Source organism: Pithys albifrons, chromosome 3, assembly GCF_047495875.1.
Source record: "Pithys albifrons albifrons isolate INPA30051 chromosome 3, PitAlb_v1, whole genome shotgun sequence".
In the NCBI taxonomy this organism is placed as follows: domain Eukaryota; kingdom Metazoa; phylum Chordata; class Aves; order Passeriformes; family Thamnophilidae; genus Pithys; species Pithys albifrons.
Genome location: NC_092460.1, coordinates 50230370 through 50256459, shown reverse-complemented (window position 1 = coordinate 50256459; position 26090 = coordinate 50230370). Strand labels below are relative to the sequence as shown.

At 43.0% G+C, this 26090-nt stretch overlaps 1 protein-coding gene across 11 annotated transcripts in view; it reads right to left on the bottom strand.

Annotated features, from left to right (window-relative positions):
• Nucleotides 1-15255, bottom strand: part of TNRC6B (trinucleotide repeat containing adaptor 6B) — a 145758-nt gene extending 130503 nt beyond the window's left edge. For 7 of the 11 annotated variants that reach the window (XM_071551824.1, XM_071551808.1, XM_071551819.1 and 4 more), the window contains exons 1-2: nucleotides 14884-15101; nucleotides 556-628 (exon numbers count right to left, since the gene is read on the bottom strand). The gene's annotated coding sequence lies outside the window, so the exon portion shown is untranslated. Of the gene's footprint in view, nucleotides 1-510; nucleotides 629-13653; nucleotides 13686-14883; nucleotides 15102-15191 lie in introns of those variants that run through there. The other 4 variants (XM_071551811.1, XM_071551816.1, XM_071551809.1 and 1 more) reach the window with 3 other exon arrangements.
• Nucleotides 15256-26090: the final 10835 nt, after the last annotated feature.

The window sequence follows — 26090 nt, the reverse complement described above, 5'->3', positions numbered from 1 at the left end:
CACCTTATCTAACACAAGGGCCTCACATGTGGCAACACTTTCAGATTGCCAGTGTCGCCTAAAATCAAGTTAAAAAACCCTTTGAGACCATATTAGTACAGATAAAATAAAGAGCAGTTCTTTAAAGAAAGCTTAATGTTGAGTCTGTCAAGAATGTACAAAAGCAACATGAACTTTAACAAACAGAATAAAAGAATATTTTTGTCATTTTAAATTCAAGTTGAGCTGAAAGCAAGAGTATCCAGAAGATAAAAAACCCTGAATGTAACTTCATTGCTCATAGCAAAAAATAATCACTTACCGATTTCAGTGACTTGAAAAATCTCAACATACATTAATTTTCAAAGAAGATTATACATCTCAACTTCAGTTGACAAAACCAAATCACATCACACAGTGACATAAAAAACTTCACACCCAAACCCACAGGAAATAACACACTGGAAAGCATAAGAAATCAGCAATATATCCTACACTTGGTTAAGAACCAGTATAGGCTACAGTTCTCACCTCCAACTTTCAAGATGGCAACATTAAACTTTGGTTGATTTTTACCTTTGACAGTTTCCAAGGGCTGCCAAAGCCCACAAGAATCCGTCCTGGCTACATTCAGTGCAAAAACGAAACCCTAAAAGGAGACAAAAAAAATGTAAAACGTCAACCAACTGTGGGCATTAGTAGATAAAAAACATAAAACCAAAAGTCAATTGTCTCCAAAGCTCAGCAAACCTTATTCCCAAAACATATAGAAAAACCCATAGTCATCTCAGTAAAATCGAGTAGAGTAAACAAAAAATTAAGTGCAAAAGAAGCAATACAGTGCCCTCTCCCTCCTGTAATTTATGCAGTACTGGGGAGATGAGGAAAGAGCTGCAGTTGGGAGTACAGATTCCTACTCCTAATGGAAAAAAGCCATGTATCAGTATCTATATAATTTCTAATAAATATATGACAAGGAAAGACTGATCATCCTCTTCCTGTTACTCTGACAGACTTAGGCCTAACAATGCAATAACGAAGTTAATTAGCAAAGTCAAAGTGTCACAAGAGAGTAGAATCCAGTGAAAACAATTTGGATTAAAAATTAAAGCTGAGCAGGACTGCCATGGTGTTACAGCAAGGAGCATCTCAGTATCTTACCACAGTCAGAACAACATTTAAATGTCATGCATACATCTCCTAATATCTCTATTTCATATCTCTAATTTAAATCCTCAGAGTAAGAATCTACTGCCAGCAGCAAGGGCTTTAGGATGCATCACCCTGCTTGCCTGGACTGCATAGGAAAATGTTTAGCCAGGAAAGCATATACACTTCTGTTAGACAGCTAGAGGGGAGGAAAAGGAAAAATAAAAATGAAGTAACACATGCACCCACAATTTGTGCACCATTCCTCTGCAAGGACAAAGCAGAGGACCACCCCCCTTCCCTCCAAGAACCATGAGAGTTCTAACCACGTATTAATCAACTAACTACAACATTTACTTCCTAGTTCAGATGCTCAGGCACACAGAGATCTGACTTGGTCTCTATTATCTTGCAGTAACAAAACCAATTCATTGTACCTACATATTCCTGGCTTACATACATGAAGTCCTGTCCTGACAAGCTACAATGGTATGCATGGACAGACACATCAAACATTCCGTATGTATTTCTAGTTCCAATATAGTCGAGTGCAGCAATTTCCTTAGCCAGGTTATGGAATCTATGAAGCATCAGAATATCCTGGACAATCAGGACTCGTAAGCGAGCGCTTTTTTCACCAAGTACTCTTTTAAGGGGCTGCACATCATTCCACATTTGCTCACCAAGTTTGTTACCTACCACAAATACCTCCCTTCTGTTCCCCTCACATAAACAGCCTCTGTAGGAAGATCAAAGCATCCCAGGTGCCCAGAACTGAAAGGAACAGGCTGCCACCAGGAAAATATTTTCTTAAAATTCTCCCCTCAACCTCCCATCCAAATCTGGAAAAACAGTAAACACTGGTAGCATGTGTGACAGAATCTCCTACTGACTATGAGCTACAACGGAACAGTAGGAGGCTCTGAAGACTTAATTTCTACTCACAAGTGGGGAAAAAACATGGCGTGAAACTGGTTTCTTGTATAAGAACTGAGAGAACACCCTCAAGTGCATTCGGGGAAAGTGATTATGTGATCCTACAGTAACTCCTGAATATTAAACATCATGTGTAAAAATGAATCCCATTACCTACCAATAGTTGGGTATTTAATCCTATTTTGAAAGAATAACATAGCAGCAGCACTGCACTGGCTAACACTCAAGCCCATTTCAAATCATTCATAGTCTGTCTTAACCACATCCAGCATTAAATACTTCAATTTTGGTTTTGCAAAACATAACCAACTTCCAGGAATGAAAAGAGGTCCAGTACTATTGGCTTACCACTATACATCCAAGTTAACAGTACTAAAACCTAAACTATTCCAGTTGCCACTATTCAGGCACCATAAGAGAAAGGTTTGTTGTGAAGGTAACGAACAAGTGACATTTTTCCAAATTCTCATCTTGTTGGCTACTGCTCATGATTAGTGTACAGCACTACCTGGTGACAAACTGTCCCTGTCTTTGCATTAACTGCCATAAACAGTATTTTTTCCTTATCTTTTAGCATTAACTAAGAGCTTTCTGACTAGAAACAGTACGTATGGTGATAAAAGGGAGGTTTTGCTCCCACTGTGGTTTAACTGTCCCTTTACGAAGCGGGTAAATGCTCCACAGAAGCACACTTTAACTTTAAACTTAGTGCTGACTTATCTGTGGGATGATTCTGATAAAACAACCAAGTGCACACTCTGCTCAAAAGGCCTCAACCTCTCTAAAAACAAAAACATTACATACCCAATTAGGATAACGAGAAGTTGGCTTAAAGTCACTCACAACTTAAAAAAACCCCACAGAAATATTTAATGCTTTTTCATCTACAGCACACTGGCAGTGTAACAGTCATAATTTACTATAAAAATTATCCAGGACAACCTAGGTCTCACTGTAGTAGTTCTCCACTTCACTTCCCTTTTCAAGACTTTTGAAGAGGGAAACATAACTTGTAATCAATTAGAAATACTTTGGTAGAAGGAGACATGCTACTGGTGCTTGAGAGAGGATTTACAACCTCTTTATTTCACATGGTTTAGAACAATCTCTTTGCATTACTTAGGTGGAAGGAAATCCAGGAAGGATTAGTACTTAAAGGAAAAATGAACTAAAGATATCCCTCTAAACAAAGCAGCCAGGAGGCAAGAGGCAGAAAGCATCAATCTCTTATTAAAAAAATACGCAAATAAATATGCAGAGAACGGCATTCAGGAATGGCAGTCACATACTCCACAAAATCACTGAGGTGTCCTACAGCAAAATACGACACGAGAAAAAGTGCCCATTATGTTTAATTCACTGTTAGCTGCACAGTTTCATATTTTGTTCAGTATTAAATTCTCTGCACTGATCTTTTTGGTAATACATGTAAAATGGTTAATGTAGATATAACACAGCTACTTTTAACAAGATAAATAACTGTAACCTGAAATAGACAACATACACGTTAGTCTGTATTGCTCTTCTAAGGTAACATGAGAATGAAGGAAATACTGAAGTTAAAGACACAATCTGTATGTACAAAACACAAGTCCCACTTCAGAGCATTTAAGTCTTTTTATATCAACAGCTTAAATACAAATTAGCAAACCACTGTCATAAAATAGAACACTCTTGAAAATGTCAGGGGTCTTTTTTCTAAATGGACAATTACACAACATGATCTGCTCAAAAAAATCCAATTGTTAGTGAGTTGGGGTTTTTATCATTAAAGAATGTCTGCCTTTTTGACTCCAGGAGATGAGAAACGTGCAAAAGGATGCTTCTCAAATGGTCCTAAATCAGACTTGCTATTTGGAAAATTCTCTTTCTAGCCTTTGAGTTTAAAGACAGTCTTGAAACATAAACTGAAGACAGAATATTGCATTGCCACCTTCCCAGTGTTCCAAAACATTTACATAAACAACATTTAAGGTGCTAAACGTTCCTCTTCCCACTAAAGAGAAAGCAAATTGAACAGTCTATTTTTAAAAAATGTTTTGCTTACACCTTTTTGCCACTTTCTACTGCACAAAATCCACGTTTCTTCCTGTTCATACTGATTTTGATACAGAAACTGTTAATGGCTGCAGTGAACCTAAAAGGTGTTTGTCTCTACCTTGTGGCAGCAGCCCCCTGTACACCACATACACTACAGGTCACTTCTCAGCTGCAGTCAGGGTTACATCCCAATTATAATTAGCCTAAGGCTCCAAACTGGTTAAGTTTCCCAAAGTCCTTTGTGCTTTGTCCCACTCTGTCTTTTCAGTGTGACTGCAGCACATGTACACATTTGTGAACATACACACATAACGTGTGTACATACAATATGTATATGTAACAAAACGTCCGCAGAATTATTTCTGGTTTTTTTCCTCTTCAAGGTCTTCAACACTAGGACAAGGTTACTGGAAACTACCAGACTGAGGTTGTGGGGAGTGCTCTTTATCTTAACTAACAGTGCCTTCTTGACAGTCAGCACCACCGTAAGAGCTGTGGTGATCAGGACTGGAGTACCAAGGAAAGAAAACAGTTAGCTGAGAATGCTGGCTGCTTTCTCCATTCCATATCAAAGTTTTACCCAGACAAGAGATTTTTTTTTTTGCAAAGTTGGAAACAAACTATCACTATAAACCCACTCCCCCCCACTGTTCATCGACAGTTCTATTAGATCTTGTAAATTATAGGGTTTCAGGCACGAAAAATTAGCGCACTGTTAATGCTGCTTCTACTTGATAATGTTACCAATGCTTGGAATCCCAATGGCACAAAAGCATTAATTACCATAAGTACCGCAACTATCACGTTATTTGATGGTGCCCCCGTGGCAAAATTGGGATGCAATCAACACACTTCAAATGCCAGCAATCCATGTATACCCTCATTTCAAATGATTCGGCACTGCTGGAGCAACACCAGTGCAAAGCTAACAAGGCCTTACTTCAGACATCTGTAAAATGACCAAAAATCTTCATGACACAGAGGACCAGAGTTTTCTAAAGAAGAGTCTAGAAGGAGAGTGGATATTAAACTACACTAGAGAGCTGAAGCATTTTTCTCCATCTGGAGCAAAATGTTGTGATAAGAGAGAAGCCTACTTCTCAACAGCTCAACTTTAAACCTGAAAGCTATAAATAACTTCACTGCTGATAATCCCAACAGAATCATCCCATCAGATTATTCATACCACAAAAGTCAACTCAGGATCGAAGGTTTCCTTTTGAGCCACAGGTAACAGTCATCAAGTCCTATAGAGCAGCACGTTTATCCAAACCAGCAGTAGTAACTAAATTAAAACCGAGAACGTAGTAAGCAGCAGGAAAGGGGGAAGGGTGGCTCACTCACTGACAGCAGGAATTAGCAGAGTTAAAGACAGCACTACTAAAAATCACATGCAAGACAGGATTGAAAATACTGCGCCTTTCAAACTCCTGTTCTTACAGTCTTCCTGTATTTAATAAGAAGACTATCAACATTTCCTCTGTTGAACTATCCTTTTGCCTTGTTTGCTTTGCCAATAAGCGCTGCACTGGTAAGGCATTCACACCGTTGCGGCAATAGCGGCGCTAAGTTCCGCAGCAGCCCCGAGGGCAGAGGCATCCCCGGCTGCCCAGAACGCTCCAGACCACAGCTCTGGAACCCGGAATGCAGCCTCGGGCAGACAACTGTGGCCAGACTGAACCAGGACAGAGCCAGGGGCGAGGCCGAATCGGTGTGATGGAGAATGAAGCTGAAATCACAATTTGCCCTTTTTTTTTTAACCTCAGCCTTTTATAAGGTTATACCCTGAAATTTTCCACATTGATGTTCCATATTTAGGGCAGTCCCATGGTGTAATGGAGAGCACTCTGGACTCTGAATCCCAAGGTCCTGAGTTCCAGGCTCAGTGGGACCGTCCCCTGGCAGTTCAATGCCTCCCTGCCATCCCATCCCGTCACATCTCGAGTGCTCAGCAGGGTCAGCCCTGGTTAGTACCGGGTGCTGTGACAGTCCCGAGGACTTCACTGTCACTGTCCAAGCTTGCTGAGCCATGGCAGATGGACCTCAGGACTTAAACGGTGGGGCCAGTTCTGCGCACGCTGTGCCTGACCTAAAAATCCACTGTGCAGGCTGGAAGGGCACACCCACGTGGGGAGAGCCCTGCCCAAATCTTCAGTCGGGAAGTCTGGCCATACATACATACAACGTTCCATATTTACCACATTTTTAATGATTAATAACAGAGGGGGTTCTTTTATACAAAGACAATTTGACTTCCCACTAACATGATTATACATGCAGAGAAGTCCAAGATCTTAGTGCTATTATTTTCAAAGAAAACAAATGCCGAGTTGTTAAGCAAATCACTCTAAACTATAATTGCAAACACCAACTTTCAACATAACCAGCTGCCAAATACAGCTTCATCAATATTTATAGCTTGACATCAGTCTGAATTGTACTTTTCAGCTCCTTCAGCACCCAAGAAAGGAACAGGAAGCAAATTTTCAAAAATCTGGTTTATATTCAACAGTGTTTTTTCAATCTTCAAAGAAATGAGGCGACACACTCATTTTTATAACTATTTTTAAAAAAATTTAAAAACACAGTGGAAGTTATTACCAATACAATCCTTGTTTTCAACACTGCAATCTTTGATAAACATGGTCAGTTAGAACTACTGAATTTGGAACTACTTGCAAGAAGAGTTTCACACCTGCTCCAGAATGTGTGAGGGTCAGGGCCCTAAATTTTCAGTCTTTTGGGGTTTGGCACAAGAGAATTATCCACCTTTCTCATCTAATTTCCTCTGAAAACAGAGGATTTTTCTATTTCCTTTAAAAGAAAGGTAATCAATCTTTACTATTTCCACCAAAAATATACAAGTCTGCCATTAGGCTCCTTGAAATACGTGACAACTGATTTTTACAATCAAACTCTCCCACCGTATTTAAAACCCCAACTCTTGCAATTTGCCCCAAGTCTGAACGTTCTTCACTTACTTGTCGTTTTTTATTCATTCGTTTTTTATTCATTCTTTTTTAAACTGAAAATGCAGTAACAAAAAATTACCAGTTATTTTTGTTAAAACTTTGTAAAACCAAAGTTACTTTTAGTTTATTTACATACCTGGCAGAAGCAGGGGCAAGTTAAGCTGATACACAGTATCTACACACAAGGCAGTACCTGTTTATCTAGTTACATAAACTGGTGAAAGCAACACTATCCAGCATTGGTTAAGTACAGGGTTAGAGCTGGAGACAGAACAGAGCAATTATGTCACTGTATTCTTGCCCTGAGGCCAGCACTCTGTAGCTGTCAGGAGCATTTTCCATTGCTCATTAGCCAATATTAAAAGTATTTGATACAATTGGATTTCTACCTTTTTTCTCCCCCTGAGACACTTCTCCACAAGCTAATTTACTTTTCAATCAACAGGAAGTCTTTCTGAATTTGAATTAATTTTCTGCCAGGGTCAGGAAAAAGAAAGTTGGGCTTGGAATGTGAAAGAACCAGAGAAGTTAACTTCCAACAAATGGGAATATTATCAGCCAGTTGTGGTTCTCTGAATACTGGGAAAATTAAAAAGGCCAAGCAAAGAAAATGATAGACAGCTAATTTACTGCAACTTCGGAGTTAAAACAAAAGTGTTAAAAAGCCTACCTGTGCAATAAAAACCATTTTCCTCCTTTCAGGTACCATTCAGCAAAGTGAGTGCCATCAGAAATGTAGGTAACTTTCCTCTAGCCCTTTATTAAATATGGTAAAAATATTGAAAATCAGCTAAAATCTACACCTGTTCTTCATGCTGTCACCAGACCACCTGCAGAAAGTAGATGAGCAGATCCTGAAGCACCCAAACACTTACCCAAGCAAAAAGCACAGCTGTATTAATAAAAACTCAATTTTAGCTTTAGCATTCCACTTTGCTTTGAAGGACCAGGAAATACCTGAGCTGCAACTGTATAAAGTTGCCACAAAACAAAAGACACTTAATTATGAGGGCAGGGGAATACTAGTATAAAGACAGAACCAATTTTAAATCTGAGAAAATATTAAATACTGACTTTTTTTGCAAGGTCAGTGAAAAACAGTCTGAATCTTAATGAACAGTCCCAAATAAACACTGTGGCTTGATTCTTTCTCATTCTTGTTCTCATCAAAAGAAGAGTTATTGGCATTTTTAATTTGCAAGAATAGACATCAGGTACAACAATTCCAATCTGAACAGGCAGAACCTCAGCCATTTGACAAACAGAAAAAGGTAGAAACTCAATTTGAAACAAATTCTTCTCAGAACCCAAATACATATGGAAGGATATGAATTTGAATTACAATGGCTGTAACAGTAAAACTTCCTGTGTGGACACATACTTGTGCCAAAGTGCTCTTTTTTTAGCTTCTTGCCTAGAAGCAGTCAAGTGAAGCTTAAAAAACACCCCAAACAAACAAAATAAAAATCCAAACACAATTTTCAGAATAAGCACATTTCCAACACAGAGTTAAACTGCTACATTTACAGCAATATAATAACAGCAACACATCTGGGCAAAATCTCAATGCAAAAAAATCCTGGAAAGGATCACAAAGAAATCACTAAAATCACTAGAAAACACTAAATCCCATGAAAATGGCTGACATTGTTCTAAAGCAACTATTTCATGCAACGTGTATTATGTCCTCCTTTCTTGAAGAGATTTTCAGATGCTTCAGATTAAGGATGGATCAGAACTCATTTTGGAGTGAGGTCTATTTTGGTTTCTGTAAGAAGCTGGAGTGAGGGGACATTCTCTTCCTCTCTGAGAGATACAATTTTTAAATGAAAACATTATACTAATGCTTTCTCCAAGTTTCTCACCATTCTTCATGCTAGGAGGAATGCTATTAACTTATAGTTCCTTACAGTGTGCAAACGACAGAAACCTCTGACACTGGAAATACTGTGGTTTAATCTTCTACAAAATCTGATTAAAATTAGTCAATGCTTCAATGAATCTTTTAAATCATAAAGCTATGGTACTGCTGTATAAAAAGCAGATCCTACTGTCAGTTGTAGTAAGAAAATAAAATGTACTCTGGCATTTCCATCTTCTCCAGAAAGAGTAATCAAATTACTTCTAAGGATCCCCAAATGTCCCAGGAGAGAGTTGTATGTATGGCTAAACTTTGCGAACGCAGATTTGGGCAGGGCTCTCCCCACGTGGGTGTGCCCTTCCAGCCTGCACAGTGGATTTTTAGGTCAGGCACAGCCTGCACAGAACTGGCCCCACCGTTTAAGTCCTAAGGTCCATCTGCCATGACCGAGCGAGCTTGGACAGTGACAGCGAAGTCCTCAGGACTGTCACAGCACCTGGTACTGACCGGGGCTGACCCTGCTGAGCATCCGAGATCTGACGGGATGGGATGGCAGGGAGGCATTGAACTGCCAGGGGACGGTCCCACTGAGACTCGAACTCAGGTCCTTGGGATTCAGAGTCCAGAGTGCTCTCCTTTACACCACAGGACCGCCCCTCAGGAGAGAGTTAGGAGATTCTCAAACATAAAGGAAAAGAGCTGGACCACCTGTGTCTCTTCAGCACATAAGACATCAAAGTTTGTAACTAGAGGATACTGACAGGGTTGCTGAGTAATTTGTATCTCTTGGGTGTAAGAAGCAGCAAGACAAGAGGGACTATTCCCATTGGATTGTCCTAAATCCAAAATATATTTAGTCCACAGTAGACTGGTAAGTCCTTGAAGAGTTCCTTCTACCCCTAAAAGCGAACCCCCTTCCTACTACTCATGTGATACCACAGTAAGATTTATGCAGAGAGGTCACAGGACCAGCAGAGTTGGTAAGGACGGCACTGGAACAGCCTAGGCGTTCCTCGGCTCTGATCAGGGGGAGACTGAACAGACCAGTAGCCTTAAAACAAGAAGGCTGGCAAACAGCTTTCCAAACACTTTGCTCCTTAATTTAAAGTCATACTTCTAAATTAACTCCTGAAACTTTCTCACAAAGTCTGTTTTTGTCACATGAAGAACACAGTAAAGAACTGCAAGGTACAACCAACGTTTGCTGTCAGAAAAAAAGAGTGACAGAATAGGAAAAAACCCCTACAACTCTAGGATATGATCAGAGGAACGGGAAGAAACACTTTCAGCTGGCAAAACAGAGGCTAGAATATGAAAATCTTCCAATGTAGCAGCAGAAAATTAGCAGTACACATAAAACCTATGTTCTTTATAGGCTGCTACTAAATCCAAGGGCATAAATTTCCCTTATTACAGAACAGGCTTCACTACCACAAAATTTAATACATTACTGAAAAACTCTTTTTTTTTTGCTAAAGCACTTTTTAAAACACTGTCAAGACTGATGACAAAATTATGAAAATAAAATGCAAATAAAAACAGCAATGGCTTTTACTTCACTACTCACTTAGATGGATTAGAAGGTTTCTCCTCACACAAGCAACATGATATTATAGTATCACCTTTTGATTAATCCTCTGTCAGGTTATTTAAAATTATCAACTCTCTGTTTTGCAACTTTGCTTCTTATCCTTTCATCTGCTAATTAGCTCTTCAGCCTTCCATCTTCTGCCTGATAGGGTCAAAATGTATTAACCACCAGTTTATATTTCACATTTTTTCTGACCAGGGTACTGTAGCACACAGCAAGACTGCTGCCTTATTGTACCTCACACTTCTCCTGACAAGCAGAATGTTTCTTCAGACTTAGAAGCTACACTGGGCAAGAGCTGCTTTCAGATCCATTTTACTCTTTTAAATAGATATTTTAAAAACTTTAAAGAGTACAAGTCTCAGATAGAACAACAACTTGCTTCCCAGATTTTTCCACAGAGGAACTATTGTGTTTTAACTAACACACAGGCATTAAATCAGAAAATACATGCGTGATATCCAATTTCAGAACTACTAAAGCTGGCAAGGCCCAGAAACGCAATCCGTACTGACTGGCTGAAACTGAAAAAGGTCATCTCCATAGCTCACTACATGGTAAACACAGAGAACATCCAAACTCTAACCACAACCCTTACACTGAGGAAAACTTAAAAACCTCAGAACATTCCCCTACAACATGATGCAAACCATAATAAGTGCAAAAACACCCTCTCCTTCTTACCACTATAAGAAGGCAAAGGGAAAAAATAAATTTAACGTACTCACTGCCTACTGCTCTAAGGGAGGAAAAAAATATAATACACCAACGCCTGGCAGCAAAGTATGTTTGCATGCCTGAAGAAATAAAAAATAATGAGTAGAAGTGACATGCAAAGAAGGAGTGAACGGTAGAGAAATGTAAGGCAGTACAAGTGTTTTACTATGCACTGAAAAGGACAGGGAACAGCAACCAGAGTATCCTGATTACTATTACCCCAGTCACCCTGCAAGCAGAAATGCCAACAGGCAGCCACTTGTCTGACAGTGACAGCTGGCTCAAGCACCAAAAAGTGCCCCTGCTTTTATTAGCAGATAGTAGCAGAAAGTTTAGTTTGGATTAAAAAGAAATGAAAATACATTCTTCAGTCCATATTCCACACATTGTTTGCTGAAAAAACAGGCAGTCTTAGCATATACATTTTATCTGAAAATGGAGAAAGACAGTAAATGCTGAGCTAAGGAAAACTGCCAGCAACAATAGGTGTCTTATTCTACCACACCTGGCCAAACAACTAGAAATATATATTAACTGTTTGCTCAACATCTCTGCACTAAGTTCTTACTATTAGAACTGAAGACTGATATCACCTTGCTCGTTTCCCTAAGAGGGTGTAACGTTTCCTAAGCAAAATTTGTGAAAATGCAAGAAACGGATCATTAAAAGCAACTCCAGAGCAAACACATTTTATAAGTACTGAGGTGACAGAGAACTTTTAAAGAAAACTACTGGTACATATGTGATAGTATCAGGTACTTCCCTGCCTTATTACATGCTAAACAAGCATAATTTATCCTGTGAAGACAAACAATACCAGTTCTTCATAAAAACACATCTACTGGTCCAGTAATTATCCACAGATAAAGACTGAGTGAAAAATAAAACCTAATGATAAGAATTGAATATCAGTAAACTGTAAAGTCCCTTGTAAGTAGAAGTATTGTAAAATTCTTACATTTTCAGTATAGTTTGTGAATCTAATAGCAGCACTAGAGAACAATTACTAAGAAAAGCCATTGCAAAGAAGCTGGAAAATGACAGTTAATTGTTATTACTGCACAAAGCAGACAGTATCTATGTATAAAAAGACATTCCAAGAAAATAAACACAATAATGGCAATAAGTGACTAGAAGAGACTTTGCATCCAACCATTCTGCAGAAAATGGAGAATAAGGTAACCAAACCATTAAGCAGACTATTAATTTAATAAACTCACTCAAGTCAATAACTAAGCTCCTTAAACTTATTTTGTGATCTCCAGTTCATATTCCTTAATTGTAAATCCAATCTCTCCTGCGAGCAGAAATACACCCCCTTTACTGGAGGAAAATAAAGACAATAAAACCCCACTCATAACCTCAAGAGAAAAAACATTTGGACATATTTTCAAATTATTAATTCTATGCCAGCCCTTCAATTCTTTCCATCAGTCTGGATGCAGCTTTTCATCCCATCATTCTAGATGCAGGTATCTCTACGTATAACTTTTATTTTGCATTACTTCTGCAAAAAAGGTTAATTTCTAATTTTGTACTTGCTATGGAGGGAGACCCGAGGTAAAATACGCTACCTCAGAACTACGCAAAGTTCTCTCCTGAAGCTCTCTCAAGTCACCCTCCAACATCAAGATTTAACAATCAAATGTGCATCACCAAGCCAAGCCATGACATGCATTCCACCTAAATGTTTTGTTGGATTATTCAGTCACATAAACTCTGGCAGATGATTTTTTTTTGATTCTCAGTTTCAAGATTTTTAGTTCCAAACATTTGAACTTAGTATTTAAATGAAAGTGTAGATTTCTAGCTAAATTTGCACTATACAGAAACTGCAGTAATGTATCAATTCAAAAGTCTTCCTAATCAAGGGACACTGACTGGTTTATCATTATATTTTTTCCCAGGACTTGCATATTACAGAATTAATATGATTCCCTTCAAGCATCCAAATAACATAACCAAGACCAAATTCACAAGAGAAATATGCACATAGAATTTTACCAATTAGCACTGAAAATTCTGAGCTAATTCTCTACGTATGTATAGTTTTATATAAAATAGTGTATTTACAAAACACTTACATGCAATATAGCTAACCAAGATGAAAGTAAAACGTATAAGGATCACCTCACCTACCCTCTACAGTAAAGAAAGATGTTCCTCCGCCTTACTGACCCAGAACTTTACAGCAGAAAAGCCAATACACACTTAATACTGCTCTGAGCTCCCTTCCCCCATCCTCAGCCTCAACCTTTTGCAGGGTGATTTCTTCGCTGCAGAATTGTCTCCTTACACCTGCAACTTAATTAACTCAGGTGAACAGTCACCCTTATAAAACCCTCCCCTGAGGTCCATCTACGTGGCAGACCCTGCACTACCTGTGGATTATGCAGGAAAAACGGGACCTTTAAACTTGGGCCCTAGAGTATTGCAGCAGATGAGCGTTCACGCAGCACCTCAGCAGTGCCCGTTCCAAGGAATCGATTAAACAGTCATCACAGCAGAGGAGGGAATTGCTGAACAACTTCAGTGTGGACAAACTAACTACAAAACTGCTTGAACTTGCATATTTATTTAATAACGCTACAAATCTAAGCTACTACAACACTTGTAGCAGAAATTAAAATTCAACACACACAGATTGCGATATTACTGGAAAATACTGCATAAAACTGACCTTTCAAATATGTGGCTATACAAACCCCAAAGACCTACCCACTGTTTCAGAGGTTTTGTAGAGGATGTAAACGCAACACTGAACCCTAACAAGCCACGATTAAAAAACGAATTTTAAAAATCCCAAGAAGTCAACTTTATGAAGAGGTCTCAACAAATGTTCTTAAGGTCAGTGGGATGTTAGCACGGAAAAATGCAGTAGTGTTTACGGCAGTAAGTATGTCTGCTTGAGCTAGAAAAACACTTGGCTGATACTCAGCCCTATGCTGTAGTAGATACTCCTACATGCACTCTCATAAAGCAGATCTGAGCCTGCAAGATACCACGCTGCAAGCAGCGATTATCCACAGCCAGCGAAGCGTCTCCAGAAACAAACATTCTCTCGTTTTGCTACTAACAGCTGGCGAAACTTTTTTTTTCCGGCTGGGACACACCTCTGAGCACGGTCACTCCTCCTTCCCACCCCACCGCACACACACATTTCAACCAGCATCACGTTCCACTCATCCCGCGCGGCTCGCAGTGCCACCAGCGCACCCTCGGCTCTGTCCCCGCACTTTATTTTTTTGCCCCGCCGCACAAGGGCTGCTCGGGGTGTCTCCGCCGTGGTGTGTCCTGCCCGGCCTGGGAGCCCGGGCGGCTCTGCCGGGCCCTGCGGGGGGCTCGGGGCGCAGCCGCGGCCGCACGTGAGGCGGGAGGGGGCGGCGCCGCGGGCTGTGCCCGGGACAGGCGCTCGCCGGGGTCGGGTCGGGCTGGAGCAGCGGCCGCGCCGCCGCCGGGGCAGCGCCCTTGAGCCACCGCCGCTCGGGGCCCCTCCCGCCGGGCCGGCCCCCCCGGGCTCCCCCGCCCCGCGGCCCCGGCCCCGCGCCAGAGGCCCTTCGGGGGCGGCGCGACGGTCCCGCTGTGAGGGAGCCCCGCGGCCGGAGCGGGGATGGAGTGGGGGCCCGTCCCGCACTCACCGCCGAGGCGCCGCCGCGGTGCGCTGAGCCCCCTTCTTCTCAGTGCCGGGGACGGCTCCGCCCGCCCGGGAAACACGAACCCCGGGGAGCAAAAGGCGAAGGAGGTGCGGAAAACGCCCCCGGCTCCGCCGCGAAAACGCCACCGGGGAAGAAGGAAAAAAAAAAAAAAGCCCAAACTTTCCTCGCCGCCGTCTCTCCCTCCCCCGAGGAGCACGAACCCAAACACACCGGGCCACGCCCCCGCACCGCCCCCCGCACCGCCCATTGGACGGCGCCCCGCCGAGACCCGCGCTGATTGGTCCGCTTACCTGCTCGTCTTGACTCCCCGCTCCCCTTTCCGCCCCTACACGCTGCCCATTGGGAAGAGTCTGGGGGAACTCTCCGCCCATTAGCCACGGCCCACGTCAGTCACAGCGAGCACCCGCCCCCCAGCGCTTCCGATTGGGCTGTGCGTCACTGCGCCCTCGTCTGATTGGCTGCCTTTGCTGCCTGTCACGGGCACCGTTGCCCCTCGCACGGCCCAGCGCTCCCGCCCCTGCTCGCTCTCGGCCCGTTGGCTGCGAGATGCGCCCCTTACATGGGGCACCGCTCTCTGCCCCGCCCTGCCCCGCCCTCCCGCGCTGCGATTGGGCCGCGGCCCGCCCGCTCGGACTCCATTGGGGCAGGGACGTGCCCGTTAGGCCACAACGACTCGGGGACCCGCCCGCCCCGCCGCGCTCTCTGCCAGCCCCGGGGCGCCCCTCAGCGCGGGCGGGAGGCGAGGCGGCGGCTGCGGCTCCGTGTGCGCTCATCTGCCGGCCCCAAGGGTGGGGCGCCGCGATGGACACAGCGATAGGATGGCCGCGGCTGCGGCCGCTCCGCGACGCCGCGACACGGCAGCGACACCGCGACATTGCAGCGACGCCACAGCGCCGCCGGCCCCAGCAGCGCTAAGCTTGGCCCCGCCTCCACGGGCACGGGGGACAGTGGTTGGGCAGAGGTGGTGTCAGTTGTGGAGCTGGCGAAGCTCATTGGCCGGCAGCCCACGCCCCCGCAGCCAACTGGCGGCCGTCCCACGGTGTCACCCGCCGGATGACACAGCACCAGCGGGCTTGGGGCGCGGGAGGGACGCGCCTCTCATTGGCTGCCCGCGCTGTCAATCTCCCTGCGGCACGGGGAGTGGGCGTGGCGGACGCCGCGCCCCACGTGTCCCCGGCGGGTGCGCACGTGACGGGGCCTGCTGTGCGGAGGGCCCGCGGGAAAGGGCCCTGCGGGGCACAGAGACACCCGCCACCGCCATTGCTGCGAGTGAGCTCCGCGGGGCACAGAGACACCCGCGATGGCTGCGAGTGAGCTCCGCGGGGCACAGAGCCACCCGCGATGGCTGCGAGTGAGCTCCGCGGGGCACAGAGACACCCGCCACCGCCATTGCTGCGAGTGAGCTCCGCGGGGCACAGAGACACCCGCCACCGCCATTGCTGCGAGTGAGCTCCGCGGGGCACAGAGACACCCGCCACCGCCATTGCTGCGAGTGAGCTCCGCGGGGCACAGAGACACCCGCCACCGCCATTGCTGCGAGTGAGCTCCGCGGGGCACAGAGACACCCGCGATGGCTGCGAGTGAGCGCTGCTCGCTGCTGTTTCCGTCAGCCGCGCAGTGCGCTGAGGCAGCAGCAACGCTGCTGGGACGGGCGGCGGGAGGCGGAGGCAGGAGCTGGCCAGGGGACACTGCTGGGGGCCGCTCTGCAGCAGTGCCAGCCCCGGGGCTGAGGCAGCGCTGCTGGACCTCAGGGAAGGGGAAAATGCAGGATGTATAGTAATGGATCGCACTCCGGACTCTGAATCCCAAGGACCTGAGTTCCAGGCTCAGTGGGGACCGTCCTCTGGCAGTTCAATGCCTCCCTGCCATCCCATCTAGTCACATCTCGGATGCTCAGCAGGGTCAGCCCTGGTTAGTACCGGGTGCTGTGACAGTCCCGAGGACTTCACTGTCACTGTCCAAGCTCGCTCAGCCGTGGCAGATGGACCTCAGGACTGAAACGGTAGGGCCAGTTCTGTGCACGCTGTGCCTCACCTAAAAATCCACTGTGCAGGCTGGAAGGGCACACCCGTGTGGGGAGAGCCCTGCCCAAATCTTTGTCGCGAAATGTGGCCATACATACATACATAAGCAGGACCTGCGTGCCACAAAGGGTTTAGGATTTGCAGAGAAGAGCGTGGCCAGAGGAGCTGCAAGTTTCCAAAATGGATAGAGAATGCATTGAGGAGAATACATGGGATAACAGAAGCATGTAGAGAATAAACTAGGGGAGAGAGGTTGTCCTTGCTTGTACCAAATTTCTCTGCTTGTTCTCATACTCCATGTTCTCGAGTATTTTGAGGACTGCTGTTACTTTAGTGACTGACACTTCCTGACCTCGCCCAGGGCTGCATGCCAGCGCAATGTTTCCATTTGATCTCTTCTGGAGAATCCTGTCACAACCCGACCAGCAGAACCGCAGAGCAGCTGAAAATACTGCTTTGGTGCCAAAGAGAGAACTATAGAGCTGTGATGTAGCTGTCATGTTGGTGAACAGGCCTGTGGGTGCTCAGTGCAAACGTGCTCCATCCTGGAGGAGCCAGAGCCCTTCACAGGTTAGTCAGGGACAGCTGCCAGCACAGCAGAGCAATGTGTGCTGCTGGCACAGACAGCAGACAAGGTCCATGGGAACTCAGGCTATACAAGGCAGTGAACAGCAGTAAATCTTTTGATGGCTTCTCCATTCAGTCATGGTAACTGACTGTCACATTGATTGGTGGGGGAAAGAGCCCCATTAATAGGAATAAGACTTCATACTGGGTACGTACATACTTGTTACTGTAGTGTTTTAAGGAATACAAAAGGCACTGTATAAATCAATACGAACTAGTAGTATAAATTCTGAAAGCACTTTACCTCTCTTCCTCATTGTTTATTCAATGAGTCTCTATCCTGTCTGTATCCACATGTATTTTTCTTGGTGTGAGCAGAAATCGTTATTACACTGAGAGTACAGATTGCAATGCATTGGGAGAGAAGGATGTATCCAAGATGCTGACCTTGTTCTTGCTATAAGTAAAAAATAATAAAACAGTTTTCCTGTTTAAATTTCCTTTTCCCTTATTGGTGTTGTTTTGCAAGTTTTCCTTCCTATGTTTTGCTTAGAGTTTTGGTGCACTTGTAGCAGGACCTGGAAACCAAGGTGAAGCAATATGATTTATTTTACATAAGTCTAGGGAACCAGATAATTTCATTTCTGAGGAGAAAAAGATACCACACTCCTTTGTCCCTGTAATTTCCCACTGCAAAACAAATTTGAACTGTAGACAGCAAGCAGATTTTGTTGGTTTGTCTGAAATGATAATGGATGACTTGGGACTTCCCACCCAGGTTCGCCATGGATTTGGGGGAATCACAGCTCCCAGGCTAGTTTCTGGTTCTCATAAAGTCCAGACACTTAAGAACAAAGTAGTTCTTCCTATTTTTTCCATATGTCCCTCACTGTGACTTCTATCCAAGAACTGGACCAAGTTGGATAGTGAGATTTTTTCATCCACTGGATGTCAGTATTACACTACCACTGTGGTGTCTTTCCAGGTGCTGGAAAAGGTTGGATTTCTCTGGGGCGAGGCCATTTGGACGATCTCTCCTCTGTGGTGGACAAGTGCCATGATAGACCATTGCAGCTCGGGAGAACAGGCTCACTGCAGTATGAACATGCCCTCTGGCTGCCCAGGACTCTGTGTGCAGACATCTTAAGTATCAAACCTCTCAGGGACTGTAGCCAGAGAGACAGACAGACTTCAGTGCTGGGGTCAATTCCATACCCTTTTTACTGTTTCAACCTTACACTGTGAAAATACATGATCTTTTTTAAAATTAAGTTTACTTGTTACATCAATGACACAAATAATATGGCATCTGATAAGGTTACATTATAGAAAAAGGCTTTGTAAAGTAACGTCTATAAACATATAAGGAGTGCTGCCAGTTTGGGACAATTCTGAATGCAGGAGTGAGAGGGGACAAAAATTTAGAAGCAGCTTTGATATTTGGAGTTGAAAATCAGGGTTTTTGAGATCTGACACCGGTTCATTATTTCTGAAAGTGCCATGACATAATTTTTTATAGGCTTGCTAGATTTTTAAATCAATGTACCTGAATGAACTCGCGATAGTGTGTCACTAAAAACTACTGATATTAAAAAAAAAGTCTTTGCTAACCCTGCCTTTTTTCTGCTTCAGATGCCAAGCAGCAGTTATCTAGTGGTCACAGAAAAGAACCAGTTATTTACCTGTGGTGCAAGTAAGAGATAGGTCACTTTTCGGAAAGTCACAGTAAATCTGATGCTCTTTATGGTGGCCTATGTTTAAGTATTTTTCTACAAAATGTGACATTTAACATGATACAATGCTGTAGTTCATCTATGACTAAAATGCAGGCAGCACTGGAGAAGACTGCCTTTGTTAGAAAGATGATTCATAAAAAAGGAATAAAAGAATTGATGTTCTCTTGTTATCTATAAACACAGGCTGATTAGATTATTCTCTTTTGTTCATCTTTCCCTTGGAAGCTGCTTTTTAATCTATCCTTTTCCTAAAAGACTTCAGGGAGTTTTCAGCAGGCATATGGCATCAATGTACCAGGGAAATATAACACAGTTGCAAAGATTTTGATCTGTTTAAAATACCAATTATCCTTATTTAAAAGTATTTATCCTAAGAATTACTTTCAGCAGAGACACCTGTTAAGGATTCAGCATTTCCTATTTCCTTCAATTGAATGGAGAGAAGTTTTCTCAGCCATTCTCCTGTATCCTTCACTGATGTTTTCAGGGAACAAGCAAAGGGAGGAAGTAATACTTCATATGCCTGGGAGCTGTAAAAATGAGGATAGGAAAATGGAATTTATATTTAAAATAGAGAAGAGCAGATTTCAACACAATGATTTTTTTCCTTTCTAAGACACCTGTAACAGCAAAGAACAAACACAAATGGGCAATGTAAGGAAAAAAAAGTAATGAATACTAGAATTAAGTATCAGGAGGAAATTAGGGAGATGTCAGATGTAATTTACAAATTTGTATGTTGGTCATGTGATTTGTGGTACCATTCCTGTTTTACAAAAAAAAAAGGTAAAAATATCTTTAATGACTTGGTGGTGTTCACAGCCTGAGCTTTCAGTCAGACATCTCCACATCTATAACTATTCTTAATATAATAGGCCTATTTTGATATTACCTATTTTTATGTGTCATACCCAGGAAAGACATCCAGTTGCAATAGGAACACAAGCAGTTTATGCATGTCTTAGATAAAGTGCTTAGCAGAAGTTTCAATTTGTTGTGCTGTCATGCTCACATAATATTGTTTTAAGGAAAAGGGGGAAAGAGAAGGTTGTCAACCCTCAGCCAAGGGGAAAAAATTGCTAATATGATGGTAGTGTTTTTAAATGGAGAATAATTTATAATGCTGCTCTGTTTTGTTTTTCCTGGAGGCAAAATTAAAACAATGCTTCATTAACATTAGTTCAAGCTATTTTAAATATAGCCATTTTCAGCAAAACAGTGTTAATATGTGGGGTTTTTTAATGAAAAAAGACAATTCAGAAAATGTTTTGAATAATATTGTATTCTTTTACCCAAAGTTGTTTTTTTTTCACTATGTTTAGTCCTGAAAGTGAACCACTGTGCATATAGGAGTTATTGGCTAGCAATTATATGGTCATGCAGCAATTCAGACATGATTTTATTAAACTTTTAACATACCCATTCCACCAACTTGGTTAAAGCTATGATCCTCACACCAGCAGCAGACTGTGCAAAACTCTTTTGAGTCACGTTTAGCTGAATCTAAATGAAAACTAAAAAGGTGTGTGAAAGCAATTATAGCATTTTATTGTTGCAAATCCACCTCAGCATAGGGTAACTGTTATAGGCGCTTTCTTCCTCCATTCTCCAAGGCTGAGATCTCCTTCAGAGTTTTTATTTCTCCCAAGTTAGTCAATTTCATGTGTAGTATCCATTTGTGTACCAATTTATGTCACCCAACTCCATCACAACAAAAGAATCAAGTTTCAAAGAAAGAAGAAGCCTGGGCACATTCCTGCCAGCTCCTTCCCTATGCCACAGGAGCTATGATATGTATAAGCCCTTGCTCTTGCAAAAGGAAATAAGGAACCTACATCTGATAATACCACACATGTGCCATCAATGCTGATGCTGGGGAAAGCTCCCACTTGTCCTTCCATACCAAACTCTCAGTAGGCCAGCAAGAGCATATGATTATTTTTTGGTTCCTGAATTATAATTATTTTCTGGGACTTGTAGCTGTATAGTAATTTAAGATGGCAGCTTTCCAAGGCTTTGCTGTGGTTCTGATTAATTGGGTATGCTGTTTAATTTTTTAACTCAAGCTTTTTCCTCATATTCAAAAGGGCTCCCATTGTCCTTTATTATTAATGAGCTCAAAGCAAGCAGAATGGCTGCCATTTCTCCTCAGTCCGTGGCAGTGAGACTCTCCATAGGAAAAAAGCGCAGTGCTGTCTGCACTTGTCAGCAGGACTGAAAGCAACACCATCGGCAAAGTGTCTGCCTTTCTTTGGTCTAGTGAGCTGGACACAGACAGTGAACAGGAATAATGCTTTGCCAGAAAACCAGATGAGAAAACAAGGAATGGGACCTGGAGAACACGGCATAGACCAAAAAGTTACTGGAGGGTGGGACAATGGAGTGGCCAGAATGCAGGACAGAAAATCTGAGGGGGAAAAAAACCTTAAGTTTCCTTTTCTAATGTGTGGAAAATTGTGCCTCCTCAAGGCAGCTCAGGTGAAAGAGGGGAAAAAAATCCCACAAAAAGTTGCTATCAGTTTTGGTTAGGGATTTAAAGATATAATTTGACTGTTTATACTCTCATACACTCTGGATGATGGTTGTATTATTTCCCCTTCACAAAGAAGCATAGCAGTTATATTTTTATAAAAACGAGAACAACAAAGAAGAAGACCCACACGTATTCAAATTTTTACTGGACAGCTAAGTGACACTTGCAAAGGGGCCAGAGTCTAGCATGGCAGGACCCAAGGACAGAAAGTAAGAATAATTCAGGAAGAGAACATCGTCAGTAAGAAAGAAGAGAGGGGAAACCAGCAGAAAGCATAAAACTGTGACTGGTAAAAAATGTGGCTACTGAAAACCTCAGTGCAAGGCAGAATGAGGATGATGGTGGGAAAAACGTGGGGCAGATCTTATGTCCTAGGGAGTGGGAAGCTCTTTGGGAGGTTTCTTGGATCGAAGGCCAGCATTGCACACAGAAGGGCGTGTTTTGTCCCCCATACAGAGCTCTCATCAGCTGCAGTCTTCTCACCCTTGCATCATCCCTGATCATCTGCAGGGTGTCCCTGGCAAAGACTGCAGACAGAGCTGCATGAAGAAGCAGAAGGGAGCTCGATGACAGCAGTGGGCCATGAGTACCAGGAGGAAGAGAAGGAAAATGGCTCAGCGTCACCCTGTGTGAGGTGGCATAAACCCTAAGGAAGGCGGCAGGAGCTGTTCCCATGACTTCGCCTCCAGCAGCTGCAGGAACAAAGAACAGTCACGCTGGGTAAGCCAAGCTCTTTTCTCTTTACTACTCAAACCTGATTACTTGCAACCCCATGACTCACTCAGTGTCCCATCTCTGCTTCTGCAGCAGTGAGCAGCAAAGTCAATCCAGGTTGGTGAGCACAGTTCACATGTCACCTTCCCAGTGCCAGCAGCTTCCCTGTGGCTGCCACAGGATTGGTTGCTGGGAGTGCCAGGTGGGGCTGTGCAGGCAAAGCCCTCAGGCCAGTGCCAGGGAGCAATTATAAGACCTCCAGGTACCGGGAGATAATCTCTTAGGAGACACTGATAAATTGTGCGCAGGCACTACTGCAGAAAGGACTCTGCTCAGAGGCTACAGCAGTATTTGGCACGCTTGCCATTTTCTTTGATGAGGAAGGAAAGATAATCAAGATTCCAATGGATTTCATCAAGCATAAGCAGCCCTTCTCAAAACACCTGGTTTTCTCTCCCTCACTTCAGAAAAACACAGGGCTTTCTTCTTAGTCCTGCCCTAAAGAGACTCATGGATTCCTAGAGGAAAGTCAACATTTTGTTGAGGCTTGCTTTCTTTTATATTGAAAGAGACAAAACGTTCTTTTATGACTGCTGTTCTGGATTGAAGGACCTTGCTAAAAAAGAAAGTGTTTTTCCTTTCAAGAGCCCTCAGCAGCTCAGTTCTAGTCTGTTTGCTTGGACCACATTTAATTTCTGATGCTACATTGCTTACTATCAATGAGGATCTTACAGGGTCTAATCCAGCCCTGGTATCTATTGGAACCTATGGTCCTGCTTCCACAGGGTAGTGCTAATGTGCAGAGACCAAGGCACATACACATTGAAGCTGCTTTTCCAAGATCTTTCAGACCAGAGCTGTGTTCAAGAGAGAGAGAGAGAGACTGTGTTTATCAAGGAAGCCCAACTCCTCCAGAGGAGCTTCTGTTGCAGCAATATTCTATGCAAAAACCTTACAGCACTTCCAAGGGTGTCCTCATGTTAACAATGCTGCTGTGCATGGATGAATTCCCAATTACTTATACCAAGCACTACTTAACGTGGAAGATTTTGAAACAAGATGGAACCTGCCTGGAACACCACCCTCATTTTGACTGCAGGGTGCAGCATCTGAAGCTGGCGCCTGTGCTTGTCTGTCTCCCTCTTTGTTCTTGTGAGTCTGTCTCCTTGGATGCAAAGAGGAAGCTGTTGGTCATACTGGGTTACCAGTAATTCCATTTTAAATCCAGCATAACCCCACTGGGTGCAGAGAAATTAATCTGACTTTGCAGAAGCATAACTTCAGCTCTGTAGCTGAATCAACATCTTTAAAAATGGTTTAGAAACTGGTGAGAAACCAGTAGAGATTATCCCAATTTGTCCTTCCTGAAAAATTTTGATTTATTGAAATGCTGCAGTCATAAATACAGAACAAAGGAAGTGGATGTATTACAGTGTCCTCATTATGAAAGGGCAATGGCAGATGCTTTGATAAACTAGGAGATGGGTCATTATTTAAGTGCAATGCCTACTTGTAGCTCTCCAAAAAGTTAAAAAATAACTTCTGTCCTATGAGATTTACTAGACTGTGAAGGAGAATCTCAAACAAGTGGTAGTATAATTTACCAAGTCCTAGAAAAGGTACATTGATGAATTGCATAGCATTGTACTGAGGCAATAGACCAGATGACCTAGTGGCCTTTTCCATTTCTAATGTCTGTGATTATTGCAGTTATACCTCAGGACACAAAACAGAGATGTTTTCTTCCTTTCAGTGGTAGCAAAATATCACTAATGGCCATGCTAAATCAGAACAATTGATCCTTCTGCAGATGTGTTGTGCACTTAGCAAGGCAGCTACAAATGACCACACTTGGTTTAGATTTGCTATTTTCTGTTTCTGTAGTGCAAGTGCTCAGCACAAGGAGACTGTCAGCAAAGGGGAAGATTTTCTGGTAGGAGATTAAGGATAACTAAGGAAATGGTTGCATGACCTATAAAGAGCGGATCATAAATATTGCAACAATAAAACCAATAGCTCCTTCAAAGTTTAAATAGCTTTTCTTTTCAAACAATTGAGGTAAATGCCCTTTTCCCAAGGTTGTCTAGCACCTACACTTTGAGATTTCGCGCACAGTTTTACCAAATATGTTGTAATTTCTCAGGGAAATAGCTTCTTCTTTTCATTATCTTTCTTTGTGGAAGCATCCCCTCCACAAAAGTTAGATCCCAGCTACCTGGAAGTTCCTTATCACTTCTAGTAGTGAGGTTTCAGAAAAGCCAGAGCATAATAAAAATAAAATAATCCCTGTGTTTCTTAAGCACAAAACCCATTAAACAACACAAGAAGGGACAAGTATGGTTCTGTCCTTTTTAACTAAGCAGCAGCACTTACCTTTTCGTGCATCTAGGAGGAGCCTCAGACACAAGGGTCTGCCTACATAAACCTTCAGGTATAACATTTATATTCCTCACAATTCCAAGTGTGTAAAACCTCAGACCTGGCCTGTTGCAGCTTTGCTGGTACAGACAACTGACATTCCTTTTCCACACACGCCAATGATGTGTTTTTAATGCTTGGTGCAAGATCCTGCTCTGGAGAAACAGCTTGCTCTCTTGTGTGCTCAATCATTTTTCCCCATTCTCCATGCTGTCATTAGTCTGTAGCCAGTTCAGGGGAAGCACAGACCAATGTATTCCAGCAGCCATATCACAAGGATGCAGATCTCATGGAAGTGTTCCTACTCCTTTGTCACCACATGTTCTCCTCGACATTTAGTTCATATGTCTTAGCAGTTGGTCTGGTACAAAGGCTGGAGCATCTTAATATTAGTGCTGCATCCTGCAGTCAATTGGCTATTGGTCCTATTGCAGAGAACATTATCCTTGCTATGAAAGCCACTCTAGTTTGGTAAATCAAACAGCTGATGAAACATGGGTGTTCATTAAGCCCACAGCAGGCATGTGCCAAATCCACACCCAAGTCCATGCAAAATGCTGATCAGTCCACAGCCTACAAGTGCAAGATGCTTTTCTTTCTTGTATATTGGAAATTCACAAATCACAAGCTCTTTTGCTTTAAACAAAGTAAAAAGGCGAAGAACCCCCTGAATAGATTCAATACTCACAAATGGAAAATATCCTTAATGTGACCTCCCTGATCCTTCTCTATGCTACTGTATGTAAGTGCATTAAAATCAGCTCTCACTTTTATGTTCCAGGTTTCAGGCTCTCTGTAATAGCTACAATCCTCACCATGCAAATTTTGTAGTTTGCCTCTATGCATTCTGCACAAATACTTTTGGTTGTGATTGCCTTGTTATGTGCAATTTCACACAACCAGTGAAATTGCAGCATCTATAAAAAATTGTCCAGCATCTTTAGGATCATTGCTTTCGGCACTCCCAGTCATTTAGAAGTTGCTGCTTTCTACCCGAGGCAGACAGGAGGGCTGTTTTATGCCTACAGCTCTCATACCAGTGACATTTCCAGTGCTTTAGAAAAAGAAAATAAAACCTAGCAAATCAAATGAAAAGGTAGACGTTGATACTGCAAACAGACAGGCTGGAAAGGGAGAAGGACTAGAATTAGAAACATCTCATTGACATGTTATGAGTTTAGGGTACAGCGGCTACCA